Source organism: Nicotiana tabacum, chromosome 22, assembly GCF_000715075.1.
Source record: "Nicotiana tabacum cultivar K326 chromosome 22, ASM71507v2, whole genome shotgun sequence".
Classification (NCBI taxonomy): domain Eukaryota; kingdom Viridiplantae; phylum Streptophyta; class Magnoliopsida; order Solanales; family Solanaceae; genus Nicotiana; species Nicotiana tabacum.
Genome location: NC_134101.1, coordinates 221,794,856 through 221,808,087, shown reverse-complemented (window position 1 = coordinate 221,808,087; position 13,232 = coordinate 221,794,856).

Sequence of the window (13,232 nt, the reverse complement as noted above, 5' to 3'; positions counted from 1 at the left end):
GTATATATGGATATGATGACCAATGCGCTACTATCACGTGCGACCCCTCTTCTGAGGAGTGATTGCTGGGTATTGCATTGAAGTGATCCATATTCATTATAAACTTAGGACCCCCTCCCTTTATTTGCTTTCATCTCTTCTTGTAAAACTATTCAAATCTTTTTTTTTCATAAATTTTTGCCCTTTCTACTTACCTTCAAAAGTTTTCAACCTAATTGCAATGTTGTATGCAAGTCCTTATTTGAGTCTTGATTGTTTACTTGTAAAGTCACAATTGTAACATGGCCGGGAACCACACTAGTGGATCTTGAGGGGTGCCTAACACCTTCCTCTCGAGATAATTTCTAGCCCTTACCCGAACTCTGGTTTTCCAACTCAAACTCTTCTAAAAAAGTGTCCTAATGCACTATAATCATTAGGTGGCAACTCTTCAACTTTTAAACTCAATTCTCGAAAGGGAATAGAGTTGTCCTCCCAATGTCGTATACCCGATTTCTGATCCCACGGTTAGAGAAAAAGGGGGCGTCGACAGTGGCTTGCTTTAGCAGATGGATATTCCTGAGTGGAAGCGGGAGAGGATCACTATGGACTTTGTTGTTGGACTTCCACGGACTTTGAAGAAGTTCGATGCTATTTGAGTGATTGTGGATCGGCTGACCAAGTCCACGCACTTCATTCATATGTGTACTGCCTATTCTTTAGAGCGATTGGCAGGGATCTATATCCGAGAGATTGTTCCCTTGCATGGTGTTCCAGTCTCCATCATTTCAGATAGAGGTACTCAGTTTTCTTTGTAGTTTTGGAGGACCGTGCAGAGAGAGCTGGGTACTCAGGTAGAGTTGAGCACAACTTTTCATCCTCAGACGGACGGGCAATCCGAGCGTACTATTCAGATATTGGAGGACATGTTGCATGCTTGTGTCATTGATTTCGGAGGATCATGGGAAGAGTTTCTACCGCTTGCAGAGTTTGCTTATAACAATAGCTACCAGTCAAGTATTCAGATGGCTCCATATGAGGCTTTGTATGGGAGGCAGTGTAGATCTCCAGTTGGTTGGTTCGAGGCCGGTGAGGCTAGGCTATTGGGGACTGATTTGGTACAAGATGCTTTGGAGTAGGTGAAGCTGATTCAGGAGAGGCTTCGTACAACGCAGTCAAGAAAAAAGAGATATGATGATAGGAAGGTTCGAGATGTGTCCTACATGGTTGGCGAGAAGGTTCTGTTGAAGGTCTCACCCGTGAAGGGTGTTATGAGATTTGGGAGGAAAGGAAAATTGAGTCCTAGGTTCGTTGGGCCTTTTGAAGTGCTTCAGAGGATTGGGGAGGTAGCTTATGAGCTTGCTTTGCCACCCAGCTTGTCGAGTGTACATCCGGTATTTCATGTTTCTATGCTCCAGAAGTATATTGGGTATCCGTATTATGTTTTGGACTTCAGCATGATTCAGTTGGATGATGATTTGACCTTTGATGTGGAGCCAGTAGCTATTTTGGGTCGTCAGGTTCGGAAGTTGAGGTCAAAGGATATAGCTTTAGTGAAAGTGCAGTGGAGAGGTCAGCCCATGGAGGAGGCTACCTGGGAGACCGAGCGGGAGATGCGGAGCAGATATCCTCACCTATTCGAGGCTTCAGGTATGTTTCTTGACCCATTCGAGGACGAACATCTATTTAAGTTGGGGAGGATGTGACGACCCGGCCAGTCGTCTCATCAGTTACCGCTCCATTTCCCCAATTTTTGCTTCTTTATGCTTCATTATCTGTGTTTTATGTGATCGGATTGATTAGTTTGAGTTCGGAGAGGATTTGGTAAGAAATGAGACACTTAGTCTCTTTTAAGAAGGTTTAAGTTGAAAAAGTCAACCGGATATTGACTTATGTGTTAGAGAGCTCAGATGTGAGTTCCGATGGTTCGGTTAGCTTCGGTAGGTGATTTATGGCTTAGGAGCATGATCGGAATTGGTTTTGGAGGTACGGAGTAGAATTAGCCTTGAATTGGCGAAGTTGATATTTTGGCGATTTTCGGTTGATAGGTGAGATTTTGATATGAGGGTCGGAATGGAATTCCGAGAGTTTCAGTAGCTTCGTTGTGTCATTTGGGATGTGTGTGCAAAATTTCAGGTCATTCAGACGTGGTTTGGTTGGGTTTTTTATCAAAAGCGTGTTTCGGAAGATTTTAGAAACTTAGGCTTGAATTCGATGAGTTTTGGGTAATTTGATATTGTTTGAGGTGTTTTGATGATTGGAACAAGTTTGAATAAGGTATTGGGTCATGTTTGTGCTTTTGGTTGAGGTCCCGGGGGCCTCGGGATGATTTCGTATGGTTAACACGAAGAATTGGGACTTAAGAGATTTCAGACAATTGCTGTTTCTGGTGTTTTCGCACCTGCGGCTTGGGGACTGCAGGTGCGGTGCCGCACGTGCGAGGGAGAAGGATGCAGATGCGAGATTTGGGCTGAGGGTCAGGAACCGCAGAAGCAGAGTTTTGGGCCGCATCTGCGGAATTGCAGATGCGGAAGGGAGATCGCATGAGCGGATTTGGGCTGGTTAAGTGAGTTCCGCAGAAGCGGACTTGTGACCGCAGATGCGGTGGAGGGGTCGCAGATGCGAAAACTCTTGGGCAGAATGTATATATATTCTTTCTTCGCGATTTTTGAAGGGTTTAACCATTTTAACTTCGGATTGAGAGCTTTTGGGCGATTTTGAAGAGAGATTTCAAGAGAAACTTCGTTGAGGTAAGGATTTCGGACCTAAAACACACTTCCATGGTAATATTTCATGGATTGGGACTGAAATATAAGGAATTAATTGGCTAAAAATGGAGGTTTAGGGCTTGAGTTTAAGAGGGCTTAAATTGAGGATTTGAGGGGTCATTTGAGCTCTGATTCATGTGTTTTTGATATGTATCAACTCGTGGGGAGACGAGGAATCTAATGATGTGAAAATTTCTGAATTTTGAGAAGTGGGTCCGGGGCTCGGGTTTTGCTAATTTCGGAATTTTTGATATTTTTCGATTGTTTTCGCTTGGGGTTTGTTCCCTTAGTATATTATGACGTATTCATTCTGATTTTTGTTAGATTCGACGCGCGTGGAGGCCGATTCAAGAGGCAAAGGCGTCGCGAGCTAGAGAGTAAGCCAGTTTGAGGTGAGTAATGATTGTAAATGATGTCCAGAGGGTTTGAAGCCCCGAATTTGCACATCGTAGTGCTATATTGAGGTGAGACACGTGCTTGATGATGAGCGTGGGGTCGTATACTATTGAGCATTGTGACTTGGTCCATCCCGATTGATGATTTTACCGCGTATTTGATTGTAACTATGTGTTGTCATCATTATTTGGGCTGAATGCCATAATTGGGCCTAGTGCCAACTATTTGAACCCTTAGGGGCTATTTAGTGATATTTTCTCACAGTTTTGACATGTTACTTGAACTCAGTCATGATATTTTCCCACGTTTTTTACTATTCAGCTATTCTTTCTCAGTTTTCAAGACTTAAATGATATTTTAAATGATGTTTGGGCTGAAAACATTGTTTTACTATAACCCGAGGGGCTTGTGATGATTTGTTTTGGACTAAATAAGACCGAGGGCCTATATTGTGAGGAACACTAATACTGATATGAGGCCGAGGGCCTGAGATACATATATACGCCATGAGGTGGCTTGATTGATATGAGGCTGAGGGCCTAGATTTGATGCCACGAGATGGCTTGATATTGCGGTTGGGCCGTAAGGGGCCCCTCTCTGAGTCTGCACACTCCTAGTGAGCGTGGGTACCCATTGTGATGTGATATTGAGCCCGAGGGGCAGAAATTGTTGATATTGTGCCCGAGGTGCGAACTTCTATGTGTTTACTTTATCATAATTGTCTGTCAATTACCTGTTTATTTGTTGTAGAAGTACTTTATTTTGCTTTTCATTGGTTTACTGCTTACAAATTACCTATTTAACTGCATCATTATAGAATACCCTGTGTATACGTGTTTTCTTATTTTCAGTCACTATTTATCTTTATTACTGGGTTGGAGTACTCACATTACTCCCTGCACCTTGCGTGCAAATCCAGGTGCCCTAGAGGCCGAGTGAGAGCTTTTCAATCGTTCAGCAATTGGCGGGGATTTCGAGGTAGTTGCATGGCATCCGCAACCCAGATTTCTCCCTTCTATCTTATTACTTTTGTGCATTCCTAGACTATCTATGTAGTAGGTTGTTCAGACTTGTATTAGAGGCTCTAGACTTGTGACACTAGATCAGTGTGGGCTGTGTAGTTTCTATGTCTTGTTGACTTCCACATATCTATCTTGCTGTTTTAAACACTTATTATGATAATTCGTAATTAAACCGTGTTAGAAAATGATTTATTTAAAATGAAAATGGGTTGTGGTTTATAATTGGTTCGGCTTGAATCTGAATAGTGTGCTCGGACTGTCCGTCAGTCTGAGGGTGAAATTTTGTACTCAGCTCTACCCAAGTACCCAACTCATTCTGAACGGCCATCCAAAATCATGATGTGAACTGAGTACCTCTATCTGAAATAATGGAAATTGGAATACCATGCAGACGAACAATCTCCCGGATATAAATCTCCGCCAACCGCTCCAAAGAATAGTAGTACACATAGGAATGAAATGAGCGGACTTGGTCAGCCGATCCACAATCACCCAAATAGCATCAAACTTCATCAAAGTCCGTGGGAGTCCAACTACAAAGTCCATGGTGATCCACTCCCACTTCCACTCCGGAATCTCTATCTGCTGAAGCAACCCACCCGGCCTCGAGTGCTCATACTTCACCTGCTGACAGTTGAGGCACCGAGCTACAAATCCAACTATATCTTTCTTCATCTGCCTCCACCAATAGTGCTGCCTCAAATCCTGATACATCTTTGCGGCACCCGGATGGATGGAATACTGCGAACTATGGGCCTCTTCCAGAATCAACTCTTGAAGCCCATCAACATTGGGTACACAAATCCGACCTTGCATCCTCAATACCCCATCATCACCAATAGTCACATCTCTGGCATCACCGTGTTGAACCTTATCCTTGAGGACAAGAAAATGAGGGTCATCATACTGCCGCTCCCTGATACGATCAAATAAGGAAGACCGAGAAACCACTAGAACCCGACTAGGCTACGGAAGATCCAATCTCACAAACTGGCTGGCTAAGACCTGAACATCCATCGCCATAGGCCTCTCTGATGTTGGTAAACATGCCAAACTCCCCAAACTTTCCGCTCGGTGACTCAAGGCATCTTCCACTACATTGGCCTTGCCCGGGTGATACAAAATAGTGATGTCATAATCCTTCAGCAACTCTAGCCACCTCCTCTAGTGCAAATTTAGATCCTTTTGCTTGAATAAATGTTGAAAGCTCTAATGGTCAGTATAAATCTCACAGGGAACCCCGTATAAATAATGGCGCCAAATCTTCAGGGGGTGAACAATGGCAGCTAACTCGAGGTCGTGAACAGGGTAATTCTTCTCATGTATCTTCAACTATCTGGATGCGTAGGTAATCACCCTACCGTCCTGCATCAACACCGCTCCGAGGCCAACCCTCCAGGCATCACAATAGACCATATAAGACCCCGTACCTGTAGGCAATATCAAAATTGGGGACGTAGTCAAAGCTGACTTGAGCTTCTAAAAGCTCGCCTCACACTCCTCTGTCCACTGAAATGGAGCACCCTTCTGGGTCAACCTAGTCATAGGGGATGCAATCGATGAAAAACCCTCCACAAAACGATGGTAATAGCCCGCCAAGCCAAGGAAACTGCGAATCTCTGTAGCTGAGGATGGTCTGGGCCAACTCTGCACGACCTCTATCTTCTTCGGATCTACCCGAATACCCTCACTCGATACCACGTGGCCTTAGAATGCCACTGAATCCAACCAAAACTCACATTTTGAGAACTTAGCATATAACTTCTTCTCTCTCAAAGTCTGAAGCACAGTCCTCATGTGCTTCTCATGATCTTCCCGACCCCAAGAAAATACCAGAATATCATCAATAAAAATAATGGTGAACAAGTCAAGATATGGCCTGAACACACTGTGCATCAAATGCATAAAAGATGTTGGGGCATTGGTTAGCCCAAACGACATGACAAGGAACTCGTAATGATCATACCGAGTCCTGAAGGCAATCTTCGGGATATCTAGTTCCCGGATCCTCAACTGATGGTGCCCTGAGCGCAAATCAATCTTAGAAAACACCTGTGCGCCCTGAAGCTAGTCAAATAGATCATCAATACGAGACAAAGGATAATGGTTCTTCACTGTAGCCTTGTTCAGCTGGCGATAATCAATAAACATACGCATAGAACCATTCTTTTTCTTCACAAACAAGACAGGAGCACCCCAAGGTGAGACACTGGGTAGAATAAAACCCTTATCAAGCAATTCTTGTAACTGATCTTTCAACTCAGGAGGAGCCATACGATATGGAGGGATAGAAATGGACTGAGTGCCCGGCAACAGATCAATGCCAAAATCAATATCTCTATTAGGTGGCATGTCCAAAAGATCAGCTGGAAACACATCGGGAAAATCCCATACTACTAGGACTGAATCAACTGAAGGGGTATCAACACTGACATCTCTCACATAAGCTAAATACACGTCACACCCTTTCTCAACCATACACTGAGCCTTAAGGAAAGAGATAACTCTACTGGGAGTGTGATCTAAAGTACCACTCCACTCAACACGCGGTACACCTGGCATAACCAGCATCACGATTTTGGCGTGATAATCAAGAATAGCATAATGGGGCGACAACCAGTCCATGCCCAAGATAATATCAAAATCAACCATGCTGAGTAACAATAAATCGGCCATACTCTCAAAAACATGGAGAGTAACCAAACACGACCGATAAACGCGGTCCATAATAAGAGAATCTCCCACAAAAGTAGAAACATAAACTGGGGAACTCAAAGAATCTCGGGGTACACCCAAATGCGGAGTAATATAAGAAGACACATAAGAATAAGTGGAGCCTAGATCGAATAGAACCGATGCATCTCTGTGACAAACCAGTATAATACCTGTGATGACAGAATCGGAGGCAACAGCCTCGGTACAGGCAAGAATGGCATAGTATCTGGACTGGCCTCTCCCTCTAGGGCGACCTCTACCTCCCCGACCTCCACTCCTAGCTAGTTGGGCAGGTGGGGTAGCAGCTGGAGCTGTAACCATAGCCTGAGAACTTTGCAGGGCACATTGTGGCTGAGAAGTCTGTGAAGGTGCAGCCCTCCCAAGTCTGGGGCAATCCTTCACCATATGGCGTGTGTCACCACACTCAAAACAAGCTCTGGGAGGACGTGGTGGCTGTGACTGGATAGGGCCAGGTCTGCTGGACTGACCTTTGAAAGCACCCCGCGCAAGGGGCACACTAGAAACTGGAGGTGCATAATAAGGCTCCTGAGATCTAGGAGGAGCCGGAGCACTGTTGGCTGCTGGAAGAGCTGAATGAATAGTTCAACTCATATAACCCCTACCATGACGACCTGCAGCTGGCGTACGAGCACTAGAATAATGGCCCAACTCTCGAGACCTCTTGGCCTCCTTCTCCTCTCTCTCCCTAGCATGCATACCCTTAATCCTCCTAGCAATGCTCACCACCTGCTAATAAGAAATGTCCATCTCCAACTCACGACCCATTCTAGACCTAATATTGGGAATGAGGCCCTCAATAAACCGGCGAACTCTCTCGCGGACAGTAGAAACCAAGGTTGGTGCATGTCTAGCCAATCTGGCTTAACGGATAGCGTGCTCTGAATCAGTCATAGCACCCTGGCACAAATGCTCAAACTCTGCGCGCCATGCGTCCCTGAGGCTCTGAGGAACAAACTCTTTCAGGAACAGCTCTGAGAACTGGGTCCAAGTCAGTGAAGCAGCCTCGTCTGGACTGTCTAACTCATAGGTGCGCCACCACTCATAGGCGGCTCCCCGAAGCTAGAAAGTAGTGAAGGAAACCCTGCTCGATCCTGATATACCCATAGTACGAAGAATACGGTGGCACTCCTCCAGAAATCCCAAGGCAACATCTGATGCTAGTCCACTGAATACCGGAGGATTATACTTCTTGAACCTCTCAAGTCTCCGCTGCTTATCCTCTAAAGTAGTTGCTCCGTCCTCGGGCTAAACTGGCACTGCAGGCGGTATAGGAATGATCTCTGGGACCTACTCAACATGCACTCGCTGCTCAGGACTGTAGGTAACGGGAGTCTATGCTCTTCCCCCGGCCTGGGATGTGGCTGCAGCAAGGGGAAGCAACCCTGCCTGAGCCAAGGTGGTGTACATGCTCATGAACTACGCTACAGTCTCTGGAAGGGATGGAGTAGTAGTGGCAGTAGACGTGTCAAGTGCCTGGACTCCCGCTGGATCCGTTGGTGGTACCTCGGCGGCAGCTCGCGTAGGTGCTCTCGCTACACCACGTGCACGTCCTCGGCCTCTACCCCGGCCCCGGCCACAGCGTGTGATGGCTGCAGTAGGGGGCGCGAGTGCCTGGTCATCTCGAGTAGCACGTGTCCTCACCATCTATGGGAGAATAGAAGACAGAAGTTTAGAATTGTGATGTCAAAATATCGCACGACAAGGAAATCAAATGAAGTGAAAATTTTCCTATCAATTGCATAGCCTCTCATAGATAAGTACAGACGTCTCCGTACCGATCAGCGAGACTCTAAGAAACCGGCCTGTGTTCCGTGACTCCTATGAATCTAGAGCTCTCATACCAACTTGTCACAAGCTCAGTTCGCCCTCCGCGAACTATCATGACGGCACCTAGTCTCTACGACTAGGTAAGCCTAACAAGTGCAGAAAACAATCGAAACTTGCAGAAAAATGAGTTATGAAGTCAAGAATGTAGTCCCAAAGTAAACAGACAAGGGGGAGCTACCGGAATCCCACATCCGTAGTCCCAATGTAAATACATAAACAACAGCAAGAAGATATTCAGAATGGAAATTTCATATCAAGGCATCAAGTAATTCTAGCCTAGCATGCTGCACGGCGTTCAAGTAAAGCAGGTTGAACAAATAAGGCAATGAAATCAATTAGACATGCTTCTCTAAATTAACAACAGGTTATTTAGCACAAGTAATGAAAGCAGGAAAAGGAACATACTAGTAAATACTTAAGGAAAAACGGATTTCTCAACAATTTTCATAAGTACGCACTCGTCACCTCACGTACAAGACATTTCAATTACCAAATATACCAATCCTAAGGGGAAGGTCCCCCACACAAGGTTAGATAAGCCACTTACCTCGAGCAAGCTCAAACTCAACCCGAAACCACGCTTTTGCCACAAGTATCTGACTCCAAATGGCCCAAATCTATTTAAATTCAATTGCATATTGTAAATAACACTTCAAGTACTGATTCTACAATTAAACTCTAAGCTAATATGTGAAACTATGTAAAAATAACCAAAATGCCCCTCAGGCCCACATCTCAGAATTGGGTAAAATTTACATTTTCAGAAACCTCGTACTCTTACAAGTCTATACGTAACAAGAACACTGAAATCGGAGTCCAAATGACCCCTCAAATCATCATTCAAAGGTCTCTTAAACTCAAGCCCTAATTACCCATCTTTCCCAAATTTCTCATCTCTAATTAGGTCTTTAATCACACAAAAACGAGTTATGAAGTCAAGTACGTTACCTCCAAGTGATTCCCATTTGTTTTCCTCAAAAATCCCTCTTAGAAGCTTCAAACCCGGATGAAAATGGTGGAAGAACAGCTAAATTTCGCAAAGGTAATTATTTATATGTTTTGCCCAGCGATTACCGCATTTGCGGCCCTGGGATCGCATATGTGGTCCCGCTTCTATGGATCCTATGTCACATCTGCGACTTCCATTAAAAAGTCCAGGACCACAGCTGTGATCACCTTTACGCAGGTGCGAAACCGTTTCTGCGGTATAACCTCTGCGTCTGCGGAAACTGAAGGGAAGGCAAAAATCCGCTTATGCGGTCCTCTACGCCGCTTCTGCAGCTCCGCATTTGCGGTCCCCAAACTGCAAATGCGAAAATACCAGAAGAACAGCTGTTGCAGCAATCTAAACTCCAAAATTCCTCCGTCAACCATCCGAATTCACCCCGAGGCCCCCGGGACCTCAACCCAAAGCACCAACATCACCTAATACCTTATTTAAACTTGTACCAACCCTTAAAACACCTAAAACAACATCGAAACCTCGAATTAATCAAGGATTTAAGCCTAAGAACTCTAAATTTTTTCAAAATATGCTTTCGATCAAAAACTCAACCAAACCATCTCCGAATAACCTGAAATTTTGCACACACATCCCAAATGACATGACAGAGCTACTGCAACTCTCGGGATTCCATTCCGACCTTCGGATCAAAATCTCACTATCGGATCAGAAACTTCAAAAACTCAACTTTCGGCGTTTCAAGCATAAATTAGCTACAAACCTCCAAAACACAATCCGAACACGCTCCCAACCTCGAAATCACTCAACGAAGCTAACGGAACCATCGGATTTCCATTCCGAGGTCGTATTCACACCGTTCCGACTATGGTCAACTTTCCAACATAAAGCTCTCATTTAGGGACTAAGTATCCCAAAACTCTCTGAAACTCAAAATCGAACATCCCGACGAATTAAATTAGTAGAAATAAACTTAGGGAAAACAGATAATTAGGGATCGGGGCGTTAAATTCTTAAGACGACCGGTCGAGTCGTCACGGCCACTTCTGCCGCTCCAGCTCTCCTTGGCCCCTTCTGCTTCTGTGACTTACTTCCGCATCTACGGGTGTCGCACCTGCGGCCTCCCAACCGTAGATGTGGTTATGATAGCAGTCCTAAAACTTCAACTGCCATTTCCAAATTCCTATTTTTCCGTCAACCACCCGAAATCACCCCGAGGCCCCCGGGACCTCAACCAGAAGCACAAATAAGACATATACCCCTATTCAAACTTATACCAATCCTCAAAATACCTCAAACAACATCGAATCAACCAAAACACATCGAATTCAAGCCTAAGATTCCCAAAATCTTTCGAATTCCGCTTTCGATCAAAAAGTCTATCAAACCATGTTCGAATGACCTGAAATATTGCACACACATCCCAAATGATACAACGGACCTAATGCAACTCCCGGAATTCAATTCTGACCCCTATATCAAAATCTCACCTATCAACCGGAAAACGCCAAAATTCCAATTTCGCTAATTCAAGCCTAAGTCCACTCCGGACCTCCAAAACACATTTCGATCACGCTCCTAAGTCCCAAATCATCTCCCAAAGCTATCCGAAACATCAAAATTCACATCCGAGCCCTTCTTCTCACAAATCAACATCTGATTGACTTTTATTTTTTTTAGTTAGTTAAAAAAAAAGTTCTTTCACACCAAAAAAAAAAATTTAATCATGATAGAATTCGGGGCGAACCGTAACAATTCTTTGCTTGGACTCATAGCAACTAACTAGTCTATTTCCATGACTAAGCAGTGGTAAAAATTTTAAAGACAAAAAACAAGAGCTGAAAGTTGAAGTTGACACCTAAAGAATGCTCAACCAATAGTTGACCGAAATCTTATCTTCATCTACCTTTTTCTTTGCTGCAAATTTTGGAGTAAAAATGAAATAATGTCCCCAATATTAAAAATAATAGAATAGGGACAAAACTATACTTACTCTCAAACGTCAAACATAAGGATCATCTAATTTGAATAATCACCTTTTTTGCTTGAAGTCACTGTCTAGTCTATCTTCTAGAATAAGTAACGCTAACTCTGCCGACCATGGGCTGACTTAGTCCAAGTCTCCTTCTACCTTTTGCTTTACTGCAAAATTTTGGAGAAAGAAAATCCTTGAGACTAAATGAAATTAGAGGACAGATAGACTGAAAAAAAATGTGAAGAAAAAAAAAGTCCTAATATTAGAATATTCAACACAGTCTATGGAATTTTCTATCACCCTCTTTGTCAATTTTAGTACTAAATATTAATGATGAGAAATAATTTTTCTATATGTCATATGAGGTAGATTTATAGAAGATGAAACCTGGTATAAAAGGATAAGTCATATGAAGTGAAAACTTGTCTTCTAAGAAGAAGATAAGTCATATGAAGTAGATTTATTCATTTTAGGGGTCTTTTTCCCTGGAAAGAACTCTAATAAAATAGAAATTTAGGATAAAACTTTAACACGGATCATATTGTCGCAAATATTATAACAGATATAATACATCAGATGAATCCTTCACAAAATTAATTTTCTTTGTTTATCTGAAATTTCAATAAATATATACTAAAAATTGATTATATTTGAATAATTTACTGAATTAATAAATAATCATTTATTAAATATTTATAGATAAAAGATAATTAACTAAGTAAACTTATTTAAAGCATGCACTCTCACCCCTTTATCCTAACCACGTCAGCCTACACGTTTCATCCATCAAGCATTTTATTTCTTTTAATTAGTTAAAGTTTGTGATGTAGTTAATTATTTAGAGAGAGAGAGCAAAAGGCACGAATAAAATGAAGTATGGATAAATGTATGCATGACTAATAGCCTGTTTGACCAAGCTGGAGAAATCAGCTTATTTTGAGAATTGTTTTTTTCAAAAGTACTTTTGAAACAAATATTTTTGGAGAAAAGCGGTTTGTATCTGGCTAATTACTTTGAAAAAACACTTTTGAGCAATAATTTGTCTCTGGCCAAGCTTTTCAGGAAGTGCTTTTAAGTATCAAATTACGAATATATAACAACTCGGCCGGTCGTTTTAAGAATTAACGCCCCGATCCCCTATTAACTGCTTCTCCCATATCTATTTCTGTTATTGTGATTTGTCGGGGTGATTTGTTTTGAATTTCAGAGTGTTTTGGGATACTTAGTCCCTAAATGAGAGCTTAAATCTTAGAATTTCGACTGTAGTTGAACAATATGAAGATAGCTCCAGAATGGAATTCTATTAATTCTGTTAGCTCCGTAAGGTGATTTTGGTCTTAGGGGCGTGTCCGAATTGTATTTTTGAGGTCCGCAACTCATTTAAGCTTGAAATAGCGAAAGTTGAATTTTTGGAGTTTCGAATCGATAGTGGAATTTTTTATATCGGGGTCGGAATCTGATTCTGGAAGTTGGACTAGGTCTGTAGTGTTACTCATGACTTGTGTGCAAAATTTGGGGTCATTCGAACATGGTTTGGTTGGTTTCAGCATTGGTTGTAGAATTTTGAG